This window comes from Zootoca vivipara, chromosome 9 (genome assembly GCF_965207765.1).
Source record: "Zootoca vivipara chromosome 9, rZooViv2.hap1.1, whole genome shotgun sequence".
Taxonomy (NCBI): domain Eukaryota; kingdom Metazoa; phylum Chordata; class Lepidosauria; order Squamata; family Lacertidae; genus Zootoca; species Zootoca vivipara.
In genome coordinates this window covers 50,763,602-50,775,630 of record NC_142592.1, presented here as the reverse complement: position 1 = coordinate 50,775,630, position 12,029 = coordinate 50,763,602, and the positions used below count along the sequence as shown (strand labels likewise).

The 12,029-nt window shown below is 51.5% G+C and overlaps 1 pseudogene across 1 annotated transcript; it reads right to left on the bottom strand.

Moving 5' to 3' along the window:
- Window positions 1-2,242: 2,242 nt before the first annotated feature.
- On the bottom strand, window positions 2,243-10,524 carry LOC118091280 (uncharacterized; annotated as a pseudogene). Its single transcript, XR_015945836.1, has 3 exons — window positions 10,070-10,524; window positions 9,387-9,513; window positions 2,243-2,409 (listed from the first exon to the last, which is right to left on the bottom strand). The product of XR_015945836.1 is annotated as an uncharacterized LOC118091280 (transcript).
- Between the last annotated feature and the right edge of the window lie 1,505 nt (window positions 10,525-12,029).

Below are 12,029 nucleotides of genomic sequence, written 5' to 3'. Positions count from 1 at the left end.
CCCTCCAGATGGCAATAATGTGGGAACAGTGGGGGAAGCATCATAAGTGGAGTGATGTGTGGACAGTTTAGTAAAAAGCCATTAATGCACTATGATTGCATCAGTGGCAATGTTCCGCAACATCCATATATATTTTTTATTTTTAAAAAAACCAGCCTAGGCTGATAAAAAAAATCCTTCCAGTAGCACCTTAGAGACCAACTAAGTTTGTCATAGGTATGAGCTTTCGTGTGCATGCACACTTCTTCAAATACCTGTTGCCAGAATAATATTGATGATGTTGTTATTATTATGGGGTCTTAGGCCCCCTGGTGGCCAAAAAGTGTAAATCAGTTGCTTTCTTGTGTGGATCTTGCAACACAGGCTTGCACATCACTTGGTTTCTCTAAGCTTGCCTATACAGTGGTGCCTCGCTAGACGAATTTAATTCGTTCCACAGGTCTTTTCTTATAACGAAAAATTCATCTAGCGAATCCCATAGGAATGCACTGAAATTTTTTTGAAATTTTTTTTGCCCATAGGAACGCATTAATTGAATTTCAATGCATTCCTATGGGAAACCGCGATTCGCTAGACGAATTTTTCATAAAACGAATTTGTCTAGTGAGGCAACCTCCGCTAGAAAAAACCTTTCATTAAGCGGAAATTTCGTTAAGCAGGGCATTCGTTAAGCGAGGCACCACTGTACTTAGTTTTTAGAGCTTTCCAAACTCTGTGTCACGACACATTAGTGCGTCGGCTGCAGTGTGTAGGTGTGTCACACAAACGCTTCTTGCGCTCCTCCTGGGAGGAGGGGCTGGAAAGGGGTTAGTTTAACCTCCATTTTGCTAGCAAAACTGAATTACCATGTCGCGAAATGTTGCTTTCTAAAAAGTGTGACACCCGTATGAAAAAATTCGAAAGCTCTGGCTTAGTGACTGCTGAGTGGGTGAAGCCACTCTGCTGAAGAGTACTGCATTTGTGGTGGCACAAAAATTGCATCGATGATTTGGAACTTGTGGTGATTTGTTCATGCGCTCACCGAGCGATGAGCCTTTTCCATTATGTCTTCTACTTTTATGTACAGTCCCAGTTAAGAGGAAAAAGTAAAGGTACCTGGGAGGGAATTCAAACAATTGGGGGGGGGGCACCTGTAGCTCAGTTCCTTTGCCCACAAAGGGCCTTGGGTTCAATTCCACCTCTGCTGTTTTGTGTTGGCAGAGGTTTTGTCAAACATTCACCGAAAGGTTCCATTTCCGTTAGCTTCCATTTTTACTTAAGGCTCCTTCTCCCCCCTCCCCAACTTATTCTTGTGTTTCTCACACAAATAAGATGTGGCAGAGGTTTGCTTCCTGACGTCTCCCCCAGAGCACGTCTCGACTCTTTGTATCAAAAGGAAGCTCCTATTTTATCCTCCTGCTCACAGCGGATTCAGAACGGAAGGTCGTGTTTGCCCCAGCCATTCTGTCTGTCGTCAGTGCTGAGAATGAAAGTTGGCTGTAGGAACACTGGGAGTTGCCTTCTGCCAGGTCAGACTACTTGCCCATCTAGCCCTGTACTGCTTACTGTGACTGGCAGAAGCTCTCCATCATCTCAGCCAGCAAAACTTCTCTCCTATTACCTGCTACAGTACTTAATCCTTTTAAGTGGATATACCAGGGAATGAATCTGGGACCTGCTGCATTCAAGTGACGCTTACCGGTGAGCAATTGTCCCTCCCTAGGGGCAAGCCATTTCGGTAGGGAAACCTATATGTTTTGCAAGCCATTAGTCTTCTCATGGTCTATTCCCCAGGACTTTTTTTAAAGCTTGCATGGGTCCATGCACACCTTGTGCCTTTTCCTTTTACACCTGGGCTCTGGGACAGAGGCCAGCGCTGACTTACCTGTTGTAACCTAAACTTAGGACCCTGCGCCCTGTTGCCAAAGTTTGAACATATCAAGGTTTTCTACCTAGCTGCAAGATCACAACTGGTGCCCTTGTGCCAGAGTAGACCTGGACCCTGAGACAAGTTGCAGCAGCAGCAGCAGCCATAATTCTTGGGTTTCTCCAGGAAATGAGAAGACAAAAAAAGCTCTATCTCTTGCTCATTCATCTTCAAGCTGAGAAGGGATCCCTGCTGAAGCTCCCTCCTCATGGGAGGTGCAGATGGGGTAACCGAAATCAAAACAGTCAAAATAAACTGAAAGTCCTTCTTTATTAACAGATTGTAACAAGTTTAGATAATGTGAGCAAACGTAACTTGCAACGTTTGAACAGAATGCCACTTAAAACCAGTTTTTTTAATTCTCTCTCTCTCTCCCCTCCCCCAAATTGTACAGCTTTAGAAGCATGAACATCTGTTGGGGTGGTGCTGGCAGTTCTTTTTTTAAAAAGGCTGACAGGAACTCAGTGTCTTTTATCTGTTCTGGATATTCTGGAAGAAACCACCTGTGGGAGAGAGCAAAAAGACAAATCATCAGGGGAACTTTCCTTGATGAGACGCCAACCTCAATATCTTCATACAAGCAGACATGGATTATCTGAGGTATCCATTAAATAAAATATCCATTTATCAGTGCACTACTACCTTTTTAATATTTAAAAAAGCACACAGAGATGAGCCAAAAGGTTAGACCTGTGTTATCAAAGAGCACAGAGGAAGTTTGGTAAGTGAGTGTGAGGGACAGGGGATATCGCGAAGTCCCTCCCCTCCTGAGTTCAAGCCCGTCCCCGAGCAAAGGGGAAAGCAGGGAGAGTTCCGATTCCAGTGGGGAAGCAGGAAGTCGTGTCCGAGGCTCAGGCAAGGTAGAGGAGCCAGGGTCCCAGGTGGGACAGGAAGGGGCAAGTAAGGGGGGAAGACCCATCCCCCCAACTCCAGAATTACGCAGGAAGAGGAGGGGCAAGAGGATGGGTCTGCCAAAGCTTTTGTGTTGGAGAAAGACGCGCCAAAAGCCATTAGGAGGTTCTGAAACCGACTGACAACCTCGCTCCGTGTAAATAGCAATGACTTGAGCACTGTAAATACGCAGCACCAATAAAAGAATAAAATGCAGAGCTGCGTAGCGTCGTTACTCTGAAGTAGTCCACTCCGGCCACTGTGACAGCAACCTCCTAATCATTTTTGGGCTACTTTGGAGTTGCCGGGATGAGCGTGTCAGAGGCGGAGAAGTGGCGGCAGATCGCTGAGCAAGCCCAGCTAGAACTGCAACAGCTGTCGCTGCAGGCGCAGGGAGAATTGAAGGCAGCTAAAGAGGAGACTAAGAAGGTCCAGGACGACCGGCTACAACTTGCGGAACAGGTGAGAGAGCTCCAGGAAAAAGAGCAGCATTTAAGGGCGGTGGCGGTAGACCTCCAAAACAAGCTGGATGCAGAGAAAAACAAGGCGGGAGGGGCACCCCAAGTCCAAGTGCTGCCAGGAAGGAGAGCCGGGACCCTAGTAAGCAAGTTCAATGGAGACCCGAAGGAGTTTCAGGGCTTTGAGACTGAGATTGTGTATGCTCTTGAGCTGCACCACGATGAGTTCCCTGATGATGAGCACAGAGTAGCGTTTATTGTGGAGCACCTTACAGGGGCGGCCAGGGAGTGGCTAAGACCGTTAATTGCAACAAGGAATCCTTGCATGAAGAATGTCAAACTATTTCTAGAAGGTTTGAAAACGATGTATTCGTCCGATAGTCATATGGACCAGACTAAGGAGGAACTTCATAATTTACGCCAAGGAAATATGACAGTTCGCGCGTATTGGGCGAAATTCACCATGCTGGTGCACAGATTGGGGTGGGATCTGGAGTCTGCCCCAATGCAAGCGGCGTTTTACTTGGGGTTGCATGAGGAGGTGAAGGATGAGCTCTCGAGAGGTCCAAAGCCCAGTAATATGGATCAACTGAGCAAAGCGGCTCTGGCGGTGGGGGTGAGGCAGGAATCCAGATGGAGCGACAAGCAAGCAACGCGCGCAAAGCGGGCTTGGTTCCCACGGTCGCAGGAGAAGCCACTCCCTCAACAACCCTTTCAAGCCACGCCTGGGGCCAGTCAGGACCAGGAACCCATGCAGATTGATAGCGCGCGCGCGCGGGCTTTTCAAACCCCAGCGGCGCCAAGACGCAAGGAGGGAAGGGGTGGGAATTGCTTTCTCTGCAACTCCCCCCAGCATCTCGTCAGAGACTGCCCACATCGCAGGGAGTGGCAAGGAAAGGCGGGAACGGTTGTGCCCTCCCCCACTGACGCAGCACCACAGCAGGGAAACGGGAAAGCCTGGCTGCAGGAGACAAGGGGCGGCAGCCAGGCACAGTCAGCAGACAACAGCCCCAGCCCACCCACCCGCACAGAGAGGAGCAGAGCCAGCCCACCCCTCCCAGAGCAGGAGTGGTTCTAGAAGTGACGCTCACGCTCCCAAATGGCTATCCATTGACGGTCCTCGCCCTAATTGACAGTGGTGCCTCAGCCAACTTCTTCTCGAGAAACTTTGCAGAAGAGCACCAGATCCAGCTTCTGCAGCTGGATTTTCCTCTGCACGTGGCAACCATTGACGGCAGAGAGCTGCTGGGAGGGGCCATCACTCATCAAACCCCCCCCATGAGAATGACGGTTGGAAGGCACTCAGAGACACTGGCATTCAACGTCACCACCATCTCAGACCCCCCAATCGTTTTGGGCATGAGCTGGCTGGCGCGCCACGACCCCTCCATAAGTTGGCATCAGAGATGCATCACTTTTGGATCGGACTTTTGCCTGGAACATTGCATGCAGCACCAACCAGGGGAGGGGCCTCCGATAGCCACGGTGGCCACCATGCACGTCAAAGGGGGTGAGGCGATACCCAAACCATACTGGGACCTGCAGGAGGTCTTCAGTGAAGCGGAGTCCGACCACCTGCCCCCACACAGGCCTTTTGACTGCCAGATCAACCTGGTGCCTGGGGCAACTATACCCCCAGCCAAGCTGTACGCCATGTCAGACCAGGAACTGGAGGATCTGCGCGCTTTTATCGACAAGAACCTCAAGCGGGGGTTCATCAGAGAAAGCAAGGCAGCAGGGGGCAGCCCGGTCTTCTGGGTGGACAAGAAAGACACGCAACAGCGCCGTCTTGTGGTGGATTTTAGACGGCTGAATTCGGTGACAGAGCCAGTGGCTTTCCCCATGCCCAGAGTGGATGATCTCCTGACAGCGGCACGCAGAGGCAAGATTTTCACCAAGCTAGACCTGAGGGGGGCGTACAACTTGATCAGGATCCGGGAAGGCGATGAGTGGAAAACCACGATGTTCACGCCTCTGGGCTCTTTTGAATATCTGGTGATGCCCTTCGGGTTGCAAGGGGGCTCAGCATGCTTCCAGGCCTTCATGCACCACGTCCTGGGGTCCCTACTCTTCAGGAAATGCTTGGTCTTTCTGGATGACATCCTTATTTACTCCAACGACCCAGTGCAGCACGTGAAGGACGTCAGGGAGGTGTTACAGCGCCTGAAGGAGAACCACCTGTATGTGAAGCTGGAGAAGTGCAAGTTTCACACCAAGGAGGTGGACTTCCTGGGCTACAAGCTGTCAGACAAGGGGCTGGCAATGGACAAGGACAAGGTGCAGACCATCCTGGACTGGCACAGCCCCAGGACGCGCAAAGATGCCCAACGCCTACTAGGCTTTGCCAACTTCTACAGGAAGTTCATCAAGAACTTCTCTCGAGTTACGGCTCCCATCACTGACTGCCTGAGAGGCAAGCAGAAGTTCAGGTGGACACCAGAGGCGCAAGCAGCGTTCGAAAGCCTCAAGAGGGTGTTCGCCTCAGACCAGAACCTGTTCCACGTGGTTCAGGACGCGCCCCTACGCATTGAAACAGATGCTTCTGATAAGGCTGTGGGCGCCATTTTGTTGCAACTGGACGCCAACAGAGAGTGGAGACCCTGTGCCTTCTTCTCCAGGAAGTTGACCCAGCCCGAGCGAAACTACACAGTTTTTGATCGGGAACTTCTTGCGATCCACGCGGCGTTCCAGCACTGGAGACACTTCCTGGTGGGCGCCAAGCACCCCATCCAGGTGTGCACAGACCACAAGAACCTGGAGTTCTGGAGAACTGCCAGGGTGCTCAACCAGCGGCAGATACGGTGGGCGGAGTTCTTCTCGAACTTCAACTTCTCCATACACTACATCCCAGGAGAGCAGAATGTCAGGGCGGATGCCCTCTCCCGCAAGCCAGAGTACATGGAGGAGGAGGCGCCACCAGCCCCAAGGCACATTTTCCCCCCGTCGGCATGGTCCTGCGGAGCAGCAGTGGTGAGCGAGGCAGAACTCACAGCACTGACGGCAGCGGATGAATTTGCCAACCGCATCTTCAGAGAACTGAGAGGGGGGAGGGAGCAGGCAAAAGACTTTGCAGAACGCAGAGGGCTGCTTTTCTACAAGGGTGCGCTGTACCTACCCACCACCCAGCTTCGACGTACGGTCCTCAAGCAGATGCACGACAACCCTACAGCGGGGCATTTTGGAAGGGACAAGACCACTCACCTAGTCATGAGACACTTCTGGTGGCCAGGGGTGAGGGAAGATGTTCGAGACTATGTAAGGGGCTGTACCACCTGCCAGCGGGCGAAGGTGGTCAGAGCAGCGCCACCAGGGTTGCTGGAGCCCTTAGCCACACCACACAGGCCGTGGGAAGTGGTGTCCATGGACTTCATCACAGATCTGCCTTCGTCCAGGGGTAAGACTGCAGTGTTGGTGGTGGTGGACCTCATGTCCAAAATGTGTCACTTTATACCGTGTGCCAGGGCAGTCTCGGCAGAAGAGACAGCCAAACTGTTTGTTGATCACATTTTCAGACTGCATGGATTACCTTTAAGGGTTATTTCGGATCGTGGCCGCCAATTTGTTTCCAGGTTCTGGCGGCGGCTCATGAACCTCCTGCAGGTGGAGGTCAGCTTGTCGACGGCTAGACACCCGCAGACCAACGGACAAGCGGAGAGGGTCAACGCCATTCTGCAGCAGTACCTGAGATGCTACGTCAGCCAGCGGCAAACGGACTGGGTGGATCGCTTGCCACTAGCAGAATTTGCCTACAACAATGCAGTGCACGTCTCCACAGGGGTGTCGCCCTTTAAGGCCAATTACGGGCGCGACCTCAGATCTTTCCCAGAGAGGGAGAGGGAGGAGGAGGAGGAGGGCCCACAGGCTGAGGATTGGGCAGAGGAACTGGAGACGGTGCACCAGCAGCTCAGAGAACACTTGGAGAGGGCCAAGGAAGCGTACAAAAAGGGGGCAGATCGCCACAGGCGACAAGGGGAGGTCATCAGGGTGGGGGACAAGGTGTGGTTGTCCTCGGAGGGCCTTCCCACCAGAGGGAGGTGCAAAAAGCTGGCACCCAAATGGCTGGGCCCCTTCACGGTCACGCAACAGGTCAACCCGGTGGCATACAGGCTGGCACTGCCAGAGGACATGAGGGTGCATCCAGTGTTTCATAGATCGCTGCTGTCGCCGTACAGGGAAAGCAGCAGGCTCAGAGACAGCGAACAAACCCCCGAGGGAGGGGGGGAGAGGGAAAGCAGGGAGCAACTCAATGAGGCCACGGCCATCCTGGATTCAAGGTGGGGGGTGGGGGGCCTGGAGTACCTCATGGCATGGGAGGATGCTCCACCGTCCCAGAATGAATGGGTTCCCGCCACTCAGATACAGGAGGAATTCTTGGTGGAAGAATTTCACGCCCTCTTTCCCCACAGACCCAAGCCCTGGCACATGGAAAGGGAGGGGGAGGAGGAGGAGGCACGGGAGAACAGCTCACCATGGCGCTGGGAAGCGGAGTTTGAGGAACCAGAGGATGAGGTATGGGTGTCGCCAAGATCCACCCAGTCAGAGGAAGGAGCAGATTGGCAAAACATTTTTACCCCCACCAGCTCTGACGCCACGGACTTTTTGGGATTCCCGTCCTCCCAGGCGGAAGGGGGGGGCTCGCAGGACTGGGGGGAGGTGTTCACACCAACGGGCTCGGAGAGCACCGAGTTTTTAGGCTTCCAGTCGTCACCGACACATGGGGGGGGCCTGGGGAGGGGTGAAGGAGAGCTTGGGAGGGGGGTGGATGTGAGGGACAGGGGATATCGCGAAGTCCCTCCCCTCCTGAGTTCAAGCCCGTCCCCGAGCAAAGGGGAAAGCAGGGAGAGTTCCGATTCCAGTGGGGAAGCAGGAAGTCGTGTCCGAGGCTCAGGCAAGGTAGAGGAGCCAGGGTCCCAGGTGGGACAGGAAGGGGCAAGTAAGGGGGGAAGACCCATCCCCCCAACTCCAGAATTACGCAGGAAGAGGAGGGGCAAGAGGATGGGTCTGCCAAAGCTTTTGTGTTGGAGAAAGACGCGCCAAAAGCCATTAGGAGGTTCTGAAACCGACTGACAACCTCGCTCCGTGTAAATAGCAATGACTTGAGCACTGTAAATACGCAGCACCAATAAAAGAATAAAATGCAGAGCTGCGTAGCGTCGTTACTCTGAAGTAGTCCACTCCGGCCACTGTGACAGTGAGGTATCTGAATGCGTTCAGTAGGAAATCGCAACTGGCTTAATACTTGAGAATCTTGGTGGTGGAGATATTAAGTGCAATGACAGAGGCAAAGTTTACATCTACATATTAGGTAGCAGCACAATCCGTTTTGTAGCTGAGTGACTTGAACGGAGTAACCTGCAAGGATTCTACCGCCCTACGTTCCAATACCTGTCCTCAGCACTACCTCTCAGTATGCACTCTGGTCAGTGAACGAAATAAATCGATTCGTTCATTCATACCTTTCAGTACGGCTCAGTAATGCTACCTTGTCATTTCCCATTTCATTCATTTCTAGTACCTGAGAAACAGGGTACAATGGGGGACGATGCCAGACCTCGTAGCAACAATGTCAACGCTGCGGTTTAAAAGGTTTGTGTGGCATGGAGGGAGATGTGCAGACTGTGGGTGGGAACACCCCAAATCTGTTGTTTCCTAATTTTGTGGCTGCAGTGCCCCTCCTGCTGGCTAACAGTGGATGATGCCACATGGTGTCCTTGTTCCAAAAACATCATTTGAGAACCGCATCTCTTCCTGTGACTGATAAGCTAGTTTCTAGACTTATCACCGCAGGTAAACTCAGATGATGAAATGCTCCTCCGTATATTTAAAACATCTGTGCCCCCTGCATGGAGAAAGCAACATTTTAAGGAGGGGAATGCTTGGCTAAGACCCTTCCCCCTCCTGTTTAGTTTTCTACTTTATTTTTGCAGGGAGGATTCAAAATACGTGACACACTTCCCTTGCACACAGAAACACTTAAAGTGATGCAGCCCAAGATACAGAATTAGCTCCACAATAAGAGCTTGACCTTTTATTGGGAACTTTCACACAAAGGAGATTTATTCCAGTATGTCCAGCAGAAGCACCCCCCATTCACCAGTGTCGTAGGCTTTCTGCTGTGTTTTATATATTACCTGTTTCATGGGAAACTGCTTTCAGGTCGCACTTCCCTCTCGGCAGTTTGCAGGTATAGAGGCCCAGGCAGCCATCGCAGTCTGAGGGTTTTCTGCAGGCCTTTGACTGAATCCCAGGACAGGAATACTGAGAAGGAAAGGAAAGAGAATCCCTTTAGGCACCAGTGCTAAAGGCATTAAGAAGAGCTTGGCCTGCTGCATCCACCACTATGTTCTCACATTGCAGCAGCACACCGCCTGGCTGTGATTCCCAGGAATTTAGACACAGACTGTCTTTGATTCTGGAGATGTCTGTCTATTTAAAAATCTTTATGAACCACTTAATGGTTCAAAAGCCTCTGGGTGGTGCAGAGTGCAAAAACCAACAATATATTTATTCATTTATTGGCTGCATGCAGAAGGGTTCAAGTTCAGTCCCTGGCATCTCAAGATAGAACCGGAAACCGCTTCCCATCAGACGGACCCAGTGCTCTGATTTGGTTCAAGGCTGCTTTCTCCGTCCCTCTAAGGCAGGGTTGGAGAATGTGTGGCTCTCTAGCTCTTGTTGGACTACAATGCCCACCATCCCTGACCATCCACTATGCTTGCTTGTCCTGATGGGAGTCGTAGTTCAGCAACATCTGGGGGCCCTAGCCCCCACTGCCGTAAGGGACTGGTGAAAAAGCTAGAGGTTTTGTACTCACCGTATCTGTGTTAAATTTCCCATGTCCTTTCAAGTAGTTCTGAAGTCCTGGGCTCTTACTTCTCGGAGGGGACAGCTGGGGAACCTGCTTCTTGCTGCTGGCCTTCTGTTTAACATGTCCCGGTTGGGGTTTGCTTGCCGCTTTGCTGTGGGCTCTGCCACCTGCTCCAGCTCCTCCTTCCGCCTTCCGCGACCTGGCAGGAGGCAGTCTTTGGGCTTCCGCCTCTCTGTCTCCTTCAAGGGGCGCGTGGAGAGGTTTCTTGGCTCCTCCAGCCCCTGCTGGGTCCACCAGCCCTTTCCCAGCCCACTTCCCATGGACTTGAGCCAGGGTACAAAACTGAACAGAAAGCACAGCAAAGGTAGCCACTGCGGAAACCCTCATCCTCTCTTCCTGCCTGGGTTTTCTCTCCCAGCTCTCTGGGCAAAGGGCTGCTGTTGCCTTGGAGCTTGCCGGAGAGATTAAAACCAGCCACACATGCATGTGGGTGATGTCTCTGCGTCAAGAGTGGGAGCCCTTTTATGCATCTGGATTCCCAGCTTAACCCCCACCCCCACCCCCTTTCCCCCCTTTTTGTGATACTGAAATTCTAGCTCACGCCTCCTGCTTGGAAAATCCTCCCTCCCTCTTTCCTTTACACCCCCATCCCTCAGCAGCAACACCCAACTCCTTTGTAAAACTCAAGCATGTCCTTCCCGCTCAATGCCACCTTTCCCCATTGTGGTCATGGAACAATTTGATTTTTATTATTTTAGCTAAGCAGGTGCTGCAAAGTACTGAGTGAGCGGTGCTGATTTTTTTTAAAAAAAGCTTTCCTAGGCTGGGCAAAAGTATGTCACCTGTGTGCACAGATTAAAGCTGTCTGTGGACAAACTCTGGTTCCCTCGGCCTGAAAGCAAGATGAGTGCCGCAACCCCATAGTCGCCTTTGACTGGACTTAACCGTTCAGGGGTCCTTTACCTTCTTTACCTTTACCTTACAGATTAAAGGTACTTTCTTACACTCAATGCCTTATTTTAGATTTATTGATCAGTCCTGTTTGTCACCCCTCCTTGGCATTTGCAACTCATTTTGTTCTATTGCAGGCACGTTCAACAGGCAGATCCTGATCTACCAGTAGATCACTGGATGTCTGTGGTAGATCACTGGTAGATCACCTGTTCCCCCCGAAGAAGCTCAAAAACTTTGGTTCCCCTAAAAAAAGCTCATTTTTTTGTTCTGCACCCCCCCAAAAATGGGGCATTCCCCCTCCCTTAAAAAGCTCAACAACTTTGACCTGAACCCCCAAAAAGGGGGTAGATCACTGCCAGTTTTTAACTCTGTAAGTAGATCGCAGTCTCTTGGGAGTTGGCCACCCTGTTCTATTGGATAGGAATGTTGGCTGTGAAGCATCTTCAGATCACAGGCACTTCCCTAAACCGAGCTCTGATCTAAGCTTGGTGGCAGAAAGTGTTTCAGCCCCCCTGAAGGAGGCTGGCCTGGAGTTTTAACCTACCACTGTGCCTGATGCAGTATCTTGGAGAGAAAAACCACAACTGCCCTTTTGTGGGACGCTTCCTTTGAGCCATCTTGTGTGCTGCTGAACAAATCCCCCTTCCACCTGCAAGCATTGGAGCAGACACTACATGCCTATTGCTCTCTCGAGTCACCACTGTGACATGTAACTTGGGGCAATGCCCACACTAGAGTCCCTTTTGCCACACTGCTGTTCCCAGCAGCCTCTGTGACACTACAAGAGCTCCTAGTCCAGGAATGCAATTTGGTTGGCACACCCCACCTTTGAGAAAATGGATTCAAACCATCAGTTGCAGAAAACAGCCTAAGGCAGGGGTGATCTCCCACCATCCTTGACTGATGGCCACACTGCCTAGGGCGGATGACAGTCATAGGTCAAAACAAGATGTTGCTTGTCTGTGATAAAGTACAGAGTTGGAGGGCAACTGGTTAGGCCACCAAACTGGGT